General features: G+C 34.2%; 1 protein-coding gene across 6 annotated transcripts in view; it reads right to left on the minus strand.

Moving 5' to 3' along the window:
• Window positions 1-13,770, minus strand: part of LOC111048259 (potassium voltage-gated channel protein Shaker) — a 692,857-nt gene that overhangs the window by 158,433 nt on the left and 520,654 nt on the right. The window lies entirely within an intron of this gene.

Below are 13,770 nucleotides of genomic sequence, written 5' to 3' on the forward strand. Positions count from 1 at the left end.
GATTTCCATGAAATTTGACAGGTATGTTCCTTTTTTAAATGCGCGTCGACGTATGTACAAGGTTTTTGAAAATTCTGCATTTCATAGATAATATAAAAGGAAAAAGGAGCCTCCTTCATACGCCAATATTGGAGTAAAAATTCGACTATAGTATTATTCATCGTAAATCAGCTGTCTAGTGGACTATAATACTACCCGTTCAATAACATCGAACATCTTGGAAATGTATCTTTCCATCAACATTAGTAGACAGTTGACTATAATACTACTCGTTCAAAAACATCGAACATCTAGTAAATGTATCTTTCCATCAACGTTGTAGACAGTTGCAGCCAGACCTGATAACAGCGCTCACACTCACATTCCGGGACGACACGTCACGGTACGATAGGAGAGAAAGCTCTATGTTTATTTAGGATTTTTTCTAGACATTTTAAATTGATTAATTATTTATTAATTTTCGATAGAACATAACAAAGGTTATGTAACTTACTGAGCGCGAGGTCTACTGTCTTACTGAGCGCGTAGTACTGTTCACAGAACTACTAGTCAAATTATAAACAGAATATTCAATCTCAATTGTGAAAATTTGTTATTCAAAATTGAAAAATATATTTTTTGGGTAAAATTGAATATGATTGATTATTATTTTATATATATATATATACCATGATCACAGCTGTGCTAGTGGAAAGTTGTGTGTATATTTTTGGCTTCAAAATTTTCTGAATTAACTTAATTTATTCAAAGTGCGGTGATATTAAGTGAAATATTTGACTATAATTTGGTATTTTAATCATTCTGAATTCAAAATTTCTAGCTCATATATATTTTTGGACACAACTTTGAACTTTAACTTTCCTCACTAGGAATATAACCTATTTTTTCGGACATTTCATTATTCATCAAAATTTGGGAACAGAATGGTTTTGGGCTATGCCTGTTGTTCTATCCCAATCATATTCATATGATTTGTAATTATATCAACAAATAAATGAATAAATAAATAAATAAATATTAAACGATAATGAACAGTTAATACCACATTAGATTATACAGGTATCAGTTATCTTCTATAGAAGGCAGTGGCTAGGCAGAGAATCGGCAACGCTGTTCTCCTATCTTTCTCCACCGTCATTATAATGTAGACATGACTATAGTTCACAGTGGGATAGTGCCTCCATGACGTGGACCTCATTGTGATGTTAAATATTCTCAACCGAAGCTGATTTCATGCTCGAATCAGAAACCATCATAGATCTAGCAATGTCTACTTTGAACTCTGAAACAATGATTTGTTTGCTTTGTTATTGAAGCCACAATTTGGATAGATGGGATGAAGAAGCCCTCTTCATTGTGTCATTCTTGTAAACAGATCAATCATTCAAGTCCTATTACCTTCTCTTTTCATCTTTGTGTAGTTACTAAGTTTTCTCTCTTTCTCCATCTTGGTGGAATCACTACGCTTGCTTAATCTCTCTCAACTTTGGATGTATCAGTCTCAAGTCTCCTTCTAATGGTAATATTAGACTTTAAAGCTCAATTTCTCTGAATACATATTATACCATCAATGAGAATTCGATTGAAGTTTGACATCAAAATTAAATCCCACTTTATGCCTCTTCCTTGTAACAATCTATCATTCAATATCGCACAGAACTACTAAAAAATTAATAATCTATCTACCTTCTGGTCTTGTTCGATTCAATATCTTCCAATTACTATCCAATAAATATTTTTCCTTGCACCCATAGAAAAAGGAAGCCAACCCTGCTTCCGGTACTCAACCGATTTGAATAGTTACCATCTTAGAATCACCTAATTTTAAAGCTTATCTACGATTACATGGAGATACGATTGCACTTATTATTATTATTGACCGAGCGAAGTGAGGTCTAAGACTCAAGTCGACGGTTTAGTATTTCTCTTAATGTTTAAATGTTTATATGTTGCGCATTTACGTTGAAGCGCGGTAATAGATTTTCATGAAATTTGACAGGTATGTTCCTTTTTCAATTTCGCGTCGACGTATACCTAAGATTTTTTTTCAATTTTGCATTAAAATGATAATACGAAAGGGAAAGGAGTTTCCTTCGAACACCAATATTAGTCTACCGTAGAAATCAGACTATAGAATTATTCATCATAAATGAGCTGTCTAGTGGACTATAATACTACCCTTTCAACAAAAATATTACCGTGGAAATCAGACTATGGAATTTATTATTCATCATCAATCAGCTGTCTAGTGGACTGTAATACTACCCGTTCAAAAATATCGACCATCTTGAAAATGTATATTTCCATCAACGTTAGTAGGCTAGACAGTTGTCTACTAACTTTGTCTTTCCATAAACTGAGGCCATGATTCTAGTTTGGAGTTTGGAGTTATTGATAGACAACATTTCTTTTACATTTTTCTTTTTCAATCTGATGATTAAAATTGCAACAAATATTATTGGAAAGAATAGATTTCTAAAATCATGAAAAGTGAGAAATTAAGTTTGTAGGAAATCAGAATTATGGTAGTTTATTTTGTTAATTTCAACACACCGATTTTTCGCCGTCACGACAACACAGAATGTTCTCTGATGGGTTGATTTGATTGGCGTATCGACGACAGCCAGACATGATAACAGCGCTCACACTCACATTCCGGGACGACACGTCACGGTACGATAGGACAGAAATCTCTATGTTTATTTAGGATTTTTCCCAGACATTTTGAATTAATAAATTAATTATTAATTCTTGAGAAAACATAACAGAAGATCAATGTAACTTACTGAGCACGAGGTCTACTGTTCACAGTTCACAGAACTACAAGTTATTATTGTTATGCGTCAAATTCCCTTACATGGAAATCGTAAGTATTTACTTTGGGTGCCGTACCAGATCCTTATTTCTCCCATTCTCCCAAATTTTTTTCATCAAGGCCGATATAGCCTCTCTTTTCTCTTGGGAAAAAACCAATTGCATTTTTATTATTGTGAGTTTTATTCCGGGTTAGAACAAACAGCTGATTTCTCTCCGTTTAAACCGAGATGATGGATATCAACATTAAAAGATACATTCATGTTAATGGCAAAGTTGATTCACTCATAGAGTGAGGTGGCAGTGGAAAAAGAAAGAAGAACAACGTTGCCGATACTCTGTCTTGTCAATGCCTTCTATAGACGGTAGCTGATACATGTTCATTGATGTAATATTAACTGTTCATTCTCGTTTAAAATAATCAATCATATTATATTAGGCAAGAAATTATATTTTACAATAATTTCATAATGAATTCTCATAATTAAGATGAAATATTTTGTTAATTATTAATTCTACATTGTTGAAAGACGATCTGGCAACAGAGCAAAGCGAGAAAGAGATAGCGCTGTCCGCTTTGTTGAATGATAGACAATGTAGGATAGCAATACCATTGCTAATCAAACACTGCCATTATAACGTGGGCCTCACTATTACAGTACTGATATTCAATTATTCACCCTATTTCAGATTCTTCGGGGCACTGTCTACGTTTAACGTTAAACCACGTTTACTTGTAGAAATGGTGGCATTTATCAGAATGTGTTTCATACGGGGTTTAAACAAACAGCTGACATATCTCCGTTTAAACCGAGCATCTGCATGCGAGCCTTTTCCAGTCATTAGTTACCTCCAAAACTACTTCCAAATTTTCATGGTAGCCCAAAGTGAGTGGGACGATCATAAGAGTGAGAGAACGAATATGGGTTTACATAGAGCAAGTTGGCGAGACAAATGAAGTTTCTGTGGGTGAAGCTAATGACCTGCCTTTGACACGTGTCTTAACTATCTCTTCCTCTGTCAACTACAACTTCCATTAGTTTTCTCCTAATTTTTGAATCTTTGAACCATGCAGAAGGCTGACTGATTCCTTGAATGAACATCCATTTTTTACTTTCCTTGCCCTATTACCATAGGTAAGGAAAGTATTGCTTTCCGAAAAGAATTAAGGTACTCCAATTTCTAAATTTCTATACGTTTCAAGGTCCCCTGAGTCCAAAAAAGTGGGTTTTGGGGATTGGTCTGTATGTGCGTGTGTATGTGCGTCTGTGTACACGATATCTCATCTCCCAATTAACGGAATGACTTGAAATTAGGAACTTCAGGTCTTTACAATAACAAGGTTTTTCGCGATTTCCTTGAAAACGGCTCGAGCGATTTTGATCAAATTCATACCTAATATAGTCATTGATAAGCTCTATCAACTGTCACTAATCTCATATCTGTGAAAATTCCAGGAGCTCCGCCTCATCTCTGCAAAGTTTGGTTTTAGATTCCCAATTATCAGGCTTCAGATACAATTTAAACAAAGAATTCCAAGTGGAAAAGAATGAGCATGAAAATCTCTTCAATTATTGTTTAGTAACATTTACACCTGAGATTGAAATAAGTTCAAAATTCGACAAAATGTGATTATTCAATTGTAAACTGTTGGCAACTGTTGATTCTATTATATCATTCACTAAGAAAAGATAGCAGACTCGGGTGTCTCCAGCGTTATTGTCCTGTCACCAGCTGGCTCAGTTCTTTGAATAGTAGACTTGTGATGCGCATGAACACTAACGTCAGGTGATCAATTTTGATAATGACAAGGAAAGTTTTTGTGCTATGAATACAGTTATATGCTAGGGATAGTTATATACCATGACTAGCCGTCAGGCTCGCTTCGCTCGCCATATCCGTCTAGCCAGGGGGCTCCGCCCCCTGGATCCCCGACTGGATCGTCCAAGAATGAGATCAGCAGGCTCGCTTCGCTCGCCTGCATTTTTCATTATTTGAACTTTTTTATCATATGTTAGGACGATCCAGTCGGGGATCCAGACTAAACGTCTGGCTAAACGGGTATGGCGAGCGAAGCGAGCCTGACTGCTAGTAATATAATATTCCCAGGATTGAAGTAGCAGTGCCCAATCAATTTTTCCGCGATAAATGCATTTCAATCTTCAACTTGGTGCCAACCTAACAAAGTCAACTCAACTTAATGCCAACCTGACAAAATTATTAATTTAGTTGCCAGTTAACAACTGTTTCGAAGAGGTACTCTATCTAGATTATAGTTCTATAGTAACATATGATATGGAAATTTCATAAGAGATTGGGAGAAGAAGAATATACATGCTAAAAGACGAACTTTAAACCCTTAAAAACAACCCTTAGAGTTAAAATATTGCCAAAAGATTTCTTAGTGCGCTTCTAAAGGGCCAACTGAATATACCTACCAAATTTGAACGTTTTTGGTCCGGTAGATTTTTAGTTATGCGAGTGAGTGAGTGAGTGAGTGAGTCAGTCAGTCAGTCAGTGAGTGAGTGCCATTTCGCTTTTATATATATAGATAATGATTCTATTTATAAAATGTATTAAATGAATACTATTTCCTGAAAGAAAAATAATATTTCTCCATCTCAATAAATTATGTTGCATCTTGAAAAAAAAATCCCTACACTACCTCAAAGAAAGATTTGCCTCAAACTCTTCCGGAAATGAGACTCCACTCTGATTTGTATGATGATTGATGATTGTATTGTACCCAAGTAGTCGTAACATGGAAATATACCATAGTGAGGTCCTCGTTATAATGGAATTAATTATTTGATTAACATTGGTGTTGCTATCCTTGTCTATCATCCGACAAAGCAGATAGTATCAAACTTCTCTAGCTTCGCAACGTTGCTAGATTCCTTAATGCTCTTAAACAATGTAGAAATTGAATAGACTAGAATATATTTAATCTCAATTATGGAATCTATCATGAAATCATACGGAATTAGTCGTTTCCAACGTTGCCAAATTTCTCTTAAACGATGTGGAAATTTAATTGACTAGAATAGATTATTTAATCTCAATTATGGAATCTATCATGAAATCATACGGAATTAGTTGTTGCCAATGTTGCCAAACTTCTCTTAAACAATGTCGAAATTGAATTGACTAGAATATATTTAATCTCAATTATGGAATCTATCATGGAATCATACGGAATTAGTCGTTGCCAACGTTGCCAAACTTCTCTTAAACGATGTAGAAATTGAACTGACTAGGATATATTAATCTCAATCATGGAGTTTATCATGAAATCATACGGATGAAACATATTAGAGATGGAGTTAATCATTATTGAAGCAAATTAGCAATAATAATTATCATTAAATCAGATGCTTCAGGATAACATGAATCACCACAGATATACTATGAAAGGCGGTGGAAGATGAAATTTGAAAACTATCCCTTCCTATAGTCTCCACCAACTTTGGAACGTTAGTCTTACTTTAGGAATGACCGACGTAGTGACATTATAATTCAAATTCAAATTCAAATTCGAATTATAATAGAAGTGTCAACAACCTCACACGCTATAGTGAGGTCCACGTTATAATGGCAGTGTTTGACTAGCAATTGTATTGCTATCCTTGTCTATCATTCAACGAAGCGGATAGCTCTCTCTCTTTCTCGCTTTGCTCTGTTGCCAGTTTGTTTTTTAACAATGTAGAAATATAGTTAATCAACAAAATATTTAATCATGATTATGAAAAATCATTGAAAAATATAATTTCTTGCTTGATAGAATAATATCGGGTCACCGAGCTTCGCTCGTTATCTATTTATTGATAAACATAACACGATTCTTCAAAATGATAGGGGAAGGACTAACAGGCACAGCCCAAAACTGTTCCTTCCCTGAATTTTCATACACTAAAATGGTCCAAAGAGTAGGTTATGTTCCATACACTTGAATCCAGGTCCAATTTTCAGTCCAAATATTTGAAAACAGAAAAGTTCTAATTTAGATTGTTTACAAACCAAATTGAATAAAAAATAACACTCACTAATCATTTAAAAATGAAGATTATCTTCGAATATTTTTATATACCATGTTATGTCAACAAATCAGGTTATTTTGATCGAGTCTATTAAAATTTCTAGATTTCTGGCGAGATACGGTAAGCTGATTGATTACACAGCTGATCTCCCACATAGGCACATGCATCTTCTGTTATCGACAGACGACGAAATTATCATCTGTTTTTCCAAGGATGAATCATCCTTTTCATGTCCTCCAGCGAGTTTTCCCGAGGATGAGACCTAGTGCAATCGAATTTTTATATTTTTTGTGTAGTTGAGAAGTTGATATTGTGGTAATTATTCATATTGAATGAAAAAAGACTGAGAAATTGTCAAAAAACCACTGATTTATTGATAATTAGAAAGACCGGTTTCGGTTATTACACCATTGTCAATCTCTGATAAACTCTCTGATTGTTTATCAGAGATTGACAATGGTGTAATAACCGAAACCGGTCTTTCTAATTATCAATAAATCAGTGGTTTTTTGACAATTTCTCAGTCTTTTTCCATTCAATAAGAATTTTTATATCATAAACCCAGGAATAGTGTATAGACACTATATACTATCCTTGTCATGAACCTACTATGTTCCAAATTTCGTTAAAATTCCTTAAAGCCGTTTTCGAGATCCGTTGGACATAAATAAATATAAATATTTATACAGAAATTGCTCGCTTAATATAATAGGATAATTGATTATCTTAAAAACGAGAATTAACAGTTAATATTTCTTAAAATTAATAACAGTTAATTAACAGTTAATATCATCTTAAAATAACAGTTAATATTTCATCATTAAACCTGTTTCAGTTACCCTCCATAGAAGGCAACGTTGTTCTCCTATCTTTCTTCACTGTCATTATAACGTGAATCTCACTGTAGATAATCACATTCTCTAACCTCCATTCCCAAAATGATAGCAGTAGATTATGATAAGATTTAGTGTCTCCTAGTTAGTTATTCACGTGTCCCTTGTAAGTAAAACTGTTCACGAGCTCTATATACTTCAAAAGAAGTGCAGAATTCCTAGTGAGAAGGCTTGTCTATCCATCTACTCATAACTTGACACATGTTTCACGTCAGGGAGAGGCAAAAGATAGTTTTGGGTCCGTCCCAAAATAATTGACTCAACACGACAATTTCGTCCCTTCTCTTAAACTTCCATCCCACCTTCATCCCCCCTCATAAACCCCTCACCACCCTCCACTCATTTTACGACTCATCTCCATGCACCGGTCGGCCGTCGAGCCTTCATTAGATTCTGTAGAGTACAGACATGTTTTCTGAGCTATATTTTTCAATTGTCTGATTGAATCATGTCTCATCAAATTCAAATTTATTTTGTCAAATTGAAAACAATTCAATGTAGACTATGAATAATAATAGTTATTTGTATATCTAGAGTGAAAAGTGCTGTTTTTTCTCCCTGAGGGAAAAGTTTGAAGCCCGAGGCGAAGCCAAGGGCAACAATTTTCCTGAGGGAGAAAAAACATTTTTCACTCGTGATAATTATACACAACATTTTTCCTCCACCTACATTTTTATAAAAACTGCTAATAAAATAATTTTTAAAAACGTATGTGACCAAACAATGTGTTACATCATAATCTAAAAAGTAAACAGAAACAGCTGGCTTGTAATCACAGTTCTCCTCCGACAGCACTATCTGTCGGCTAAAGTTGTAACAACAATGACAACCAAAACTACAGCTATGATGAAGTTCCCGTTTCAAATTTGATTAGTTAATAAGTAATATTCGTTGGCTGATATTTTGAATAACATGGAATAAAAGAAAAAAATATATCCTTTTTTTTCTGTATAGTGATATGAAGTTTGTAATAATAATTTCAGCATACAAACATAAATTTTATATATCGATCAAATGTCTGGTTGAGGTATTGAATTTAGTTGGTTTAATGACAACTCTATATGCTTCCTCATCTGAGCTTAGACCTTCTGACCTATTCCAAATGTACGTTTTTAAAATAGAGATGCTTCCCATGTTATTTAAATGGAGTCACTTTTACTCCCTAGGGAGTATTTCTGTTTTTTAGTACCGAGAGCGAAAAAGTGACACTTTAGTATCATGTTTCAGGGAGTAAAGTAAGTACTTTTGACAGTAGGTAGAGGAAAAAATAATAGACAAGCAAGATATACATAATAAGATTCCAATAATACATAATTTCTTAAATTGAAAATAACTTGTTTTCTACCTGACAAAGCCAGCAAAAAGTAGGTTTGTGCGCTGGCATAGGTACATAGTAGGCCTACTAAACTGATAGAGTTTGTAAGGGAAAATGTGCAACACTTTTATGTTCACAGGAAGATAAATGTTAGAGAGTGAGAGATGAAGAAGAAGGGGAGAGAAAGAAGGATGGAAGGCGAAAGAAGAATGTAAGGAGAAATTCATCTTTTTCACCTTGTTTTTCGTTCTCTCCTGGAGACTAGTTATTTAATAATTAATTGGGAATCATGTATCCCATCAGTTTTGTGATAGCTTATTCTCTCATTAATACATTAGAGATTGATTGATTGATTGAGTACTTTATTTATGTAGATTACAATATATACTGGCTTATACACTTATATACAATAGCTTACAATACAGCAAAATTATAGATGAATTTACATAATATAGACTAAGAAAATAATTATTGAACTGTATATGATATGAAAAAGCAATTTGTAATATAATAACTATAGATAATAATCATATTGTTATGCATCTACATAAATTGGCGGAGCTTTGGACATTTCAATGTCCATTCTTCGGAAAGAATATTAAAATTAGAGAGTGAGAGAAGAAGAAGAAGGGGAGAGAAAGAAGGATGGAAGGCGAAAGAAGAATGTAAGGAGAAATTCATCTTTTTCACCTTGTTTTTCGTTCTCTCATGGAGACTAAAGTTATTTAATAATTGGGAATCATGTATCCCATCAGTTTTGTGATAGCTTATTCTCTCATTAATACATTAGAGATTCAGACTTAGCAGACAGTATCAATTCAAATGTTCACTATTACAGTCATTGTAGAGTTTACTTCCTTGTGAAACTGTTACAAAAAAAAACATCTTCAGCGCTCCAGGTGGAAGTTTTGTCAACTTCCACAAAATTCCTGATCCGGAATTTGTAAACTAGGTTTTGTTTATAGAATGCATGTAGTAACTTCAGCACAAATAGGTAATGTTTTCTATTTCTCAATATTATTGTTATCCATATTATTATTACAATAAATAGTGTACGTTACTTGGAAGTGAATGTCTTTTGCAGTGCTCGAATGAAATTCTAGTCTCGGTCAACGCCTCGACTAGAAATATCATTCTCTCCTGCAAAAGGCCACTTCCCAGACTTGTGACGTAAGATCAAATCAAATCAAATTTATTTTCCATTTTCAAGACAAAAATACAATTGAATAATAACATACTATTATAGAATATTGTATACAAAATAATACACTTAATACAATACAGGAAAAAAAACCTGCTAAGGCATAAGCCTGAGCGCAGGTAAGTTGCAAATAAACTTACGGTATCTAGTGCATCTTAATAATAGGAATATTTTATTATTTGTAATTATGATATAGCTCAATGAAGATAATGGAAAAGAATGCTCAAAAAAGAGAAATAATGAGATGGAAAGACCAAAAACAGAGAAAAAACAAAAAGGAATGAAATGAAGAAAAAAAACGACGACAATGATTTGATGAAAAAATTATTATTGATTGACAATGGAGAATATGATAATATAATAATTTACTGAGGGTAACGTGCCATGCATAACGGAAATGTGAAGGAAGGGAATATGGATTCGGAGACAATGTAATTCATTTACGGTAGAAGTTAAAGACTGATGCACACCTAGAAAATATTTAATAGATACTATTGTAACTGTATGTATAATGCAAAACAGAAAAGAAAAAATCCCTCTAGAAGGCATCCATGTATGCCAAGTTTTGTAAGATATCCTCTCAGCATTGAGAGTGAATCAAACATACTGGGATAATCTTTATCTAACGAAGATAATACGAGAAAATGAGGAGATATTATCTCCTGTAACTGTAAAGGTGCGTACAGATATACGCGCCGCGAACATGAGTAATTCACTTTTAATCAGCTGATGCCAAGCTTTATATATATCTGTATCTTACCGTTTCTGTAAGAATACAGATATAGTCAGCTGATTAAAAGTGAATTGCTCAAGTTCGCGGCGCGTATATCTGTACGCACTTTAACTGTTACTGGAACCAGACAACACGATGCAAATATTTAAAAGTTCCGAACGCACAGAAAACTGGCCGGTATTTTCAGCAGCTGATTATCAAATTCGCCAAGAATCTCTTCAAACATCTGAACCAACAATCTTCCCACGGTGCGTGCTCGCGCACGCGTGTGTGTGTGTGTGTGTGTGTGTGAGTGCGCGTGTGGGCGTGTCTGTAGTTAGAATCAGCCGGCAAAAGATATCGATTGGAAGCACGGTGCCTGCAGTTGTAACCAGGCCCAATGAAATAGTGACACGGATTTAGAGCCTGCTGTCGTGAGTGACAGAGATTGAGACAGAGAGAGAGCGAGAGATTGAGAAAGTTCACCATCCTCTCTCCCTCATTCTGTTGAGAAGAATGAATGCTATTTTTCTCTCACACTTACTCACACTGTCTATTCCCTATTCTCTTTCCCTCACTCTCTCATCCAGGATGATGGTACAAGAAAATACTAAAATCTAGATTATACTCTAGCACTAACTATAAATATATCTCTACTCCAATGCCCGGTTGCACAAAGCTGGTTATATTTTAATCGTGAGAAGAATGAATGCTATTTTTCTCTCACACTCACACTGTCTATTCACTATTCTCTTTCCCTCACTCTCTCATCCAGGATGATGGTACAAGAAAATACTAAAATCTAGATTATACTCTAGCACTAACTATAAATATATCTCTACTCCAATGCCCGGTTGCACAAAAGCTGGTTATATTTTAATCGTGAGAAGAATGAATGCTATTTTTCTCTCACACTCACACTGTCTATTCACTATTCTCTTTCCCTCACTCTCTCATCCAGGATGATGGTACAAGAAAATACTAAAATCTAGATTATACTCTAGCACTAACTATAAATATATCTCTACTCCAATGCCCGGTTTCACAAAAGCTGGTTATATTTTAATCGTGATTAATTCTACAAGAACCAATCGGAGAAACAGCGTGCTTGTCACAGATATCTACGGAAGTATAGTTTGCTATAGAAATCTATTGATTGAGGCTTCATACAGAGAAAGAACGGTTAGACCAAGCTCTTTGTTCTTGAAAACATATTGTAACTGATAATACTATTTCATTTATTTCTTTATTCATTTACATACACAAGATACAAAACAAATATACAATTAGGACATGCAAAAATAAGAAACAAATAGATAATACTAAATCAAGAACAGTGGTGCAAAAAACACCACCATCTTCAAACATCACATACAAAAATCTAAAAGTTCATAAAGCAATAAGTACCTTAATTTTCGTATCCCATGAACATTGAAGAACTCTTCAAATTCAATAGGAGAGTTAACAGATAAATGAGAACTCCAAGTGTTATTCTCTATTGAGTGGCTGTGAAGGTTTCAGAATGAGATAATGAAATTACAAAATTGAAGCTAAAATTCCTCTAATAAGTTGATGGTTTTGAGAATAAGTAATGTTTATTCAATAGAGATTATAATTATCAGACAGATAAGAGAATAAAAAGAAAAATCTGTTGTGGCGCACTCACACAACTTCCCTTGTCGTTATGAAAAGTGATCACCTGACGCTAGTGTTCACGCTCATCTCAAGACTATTATTCAAAGATCTGAATCAGCTGGTGACAGGACAATAACGCTGGAGACACACGCTGTCTGATATCTCTTCATAGTGAATGATTTAATAGAATTAAAAGTTGTCAACAGTTTGTAATTGAATAATCACATTTTCTCGAATTTCGAGCTTATTTTCAATTTTAGGTGAAAATTTTACTGAACATTAATTGTAGAGATATTCATGCTCAATCTTTCCCACATAAAAATTCTTGTTTAAATTGTATCTGAAGCCTGATAATTGGAAATCTAGAATCAAACTTTGCATAGATGGGGCGGAGTTCCTGAAATATTCACAGATATATGACTTGTGGCAGTTGATAGAGCTTATCAATGTCAATTTCAGGTATAAATTTGATCGAAATCGTTAGAGCAGTTTTTGAGAAAATCGCGAAAAACCCTGTTTTTTGGCATCATTTTTGCCATTCTAGCGGCCATCTTAAATTGCATTAGAACGAAATTGTTCGTGTCGGATCCTTATATTGTAAGGACCTTAAGTTTCAAATTTCAAGTCATTCCAATAATTGGGAGATGAGATATCGTGTACACAGACGCACACACACACATACAGACCAATGCCGAAAAACCACTTTTTTGGACTCAGGGGACCTTGAAACGTATAAAAATTTAGAAATTGGGGTACCTAATTTTTTTGAAAAGCAATACTTTCCTTACCTTACCTATGGTAATAGGGCAAGGAAAGTAAAATTGGACAGGGGCGAATTCAGAGTGTAGAATACATTCGTATACATCTTGCATGTAGGCAACTCTTGAGTTACCATCTTTTTGCATATCTCAGTCAACGCGAAGGGTTTCTATAGTGAGGTCCACGTTATAATGGCAGTGAAGAAAGATAGGAGAAAAACGTTGTCAAGTCTCTCCATTTTGCCACTGAGTGTACACAGCTGTTACTCAATTCATACCATTAAATTTGATTTAATAATAATTATCATTTCCTTGAGAAAATAATCAATTTAATGTCAAATTAATCAAGAAAATATATTTTTTTTATAATTTGATTCAAAAGTTTGCTTTCATAACACTGAGATC

The sequence above is a fragment of the Nilaparvata lugens genome, chromosome 6 (genome assembly GCF_014356525.2).
Source record: "Nilaparvata lugens isolate BPH chromosome 6, ASM1435652v1, whole genome shotgun sequence".
Taxonomy (NCBI): Eukaryota; Metazoa; Arthropoda; class Insecta; order Hemiptera; family Delphacidae; genus Nilaparvata; species Nilaparvata lugens.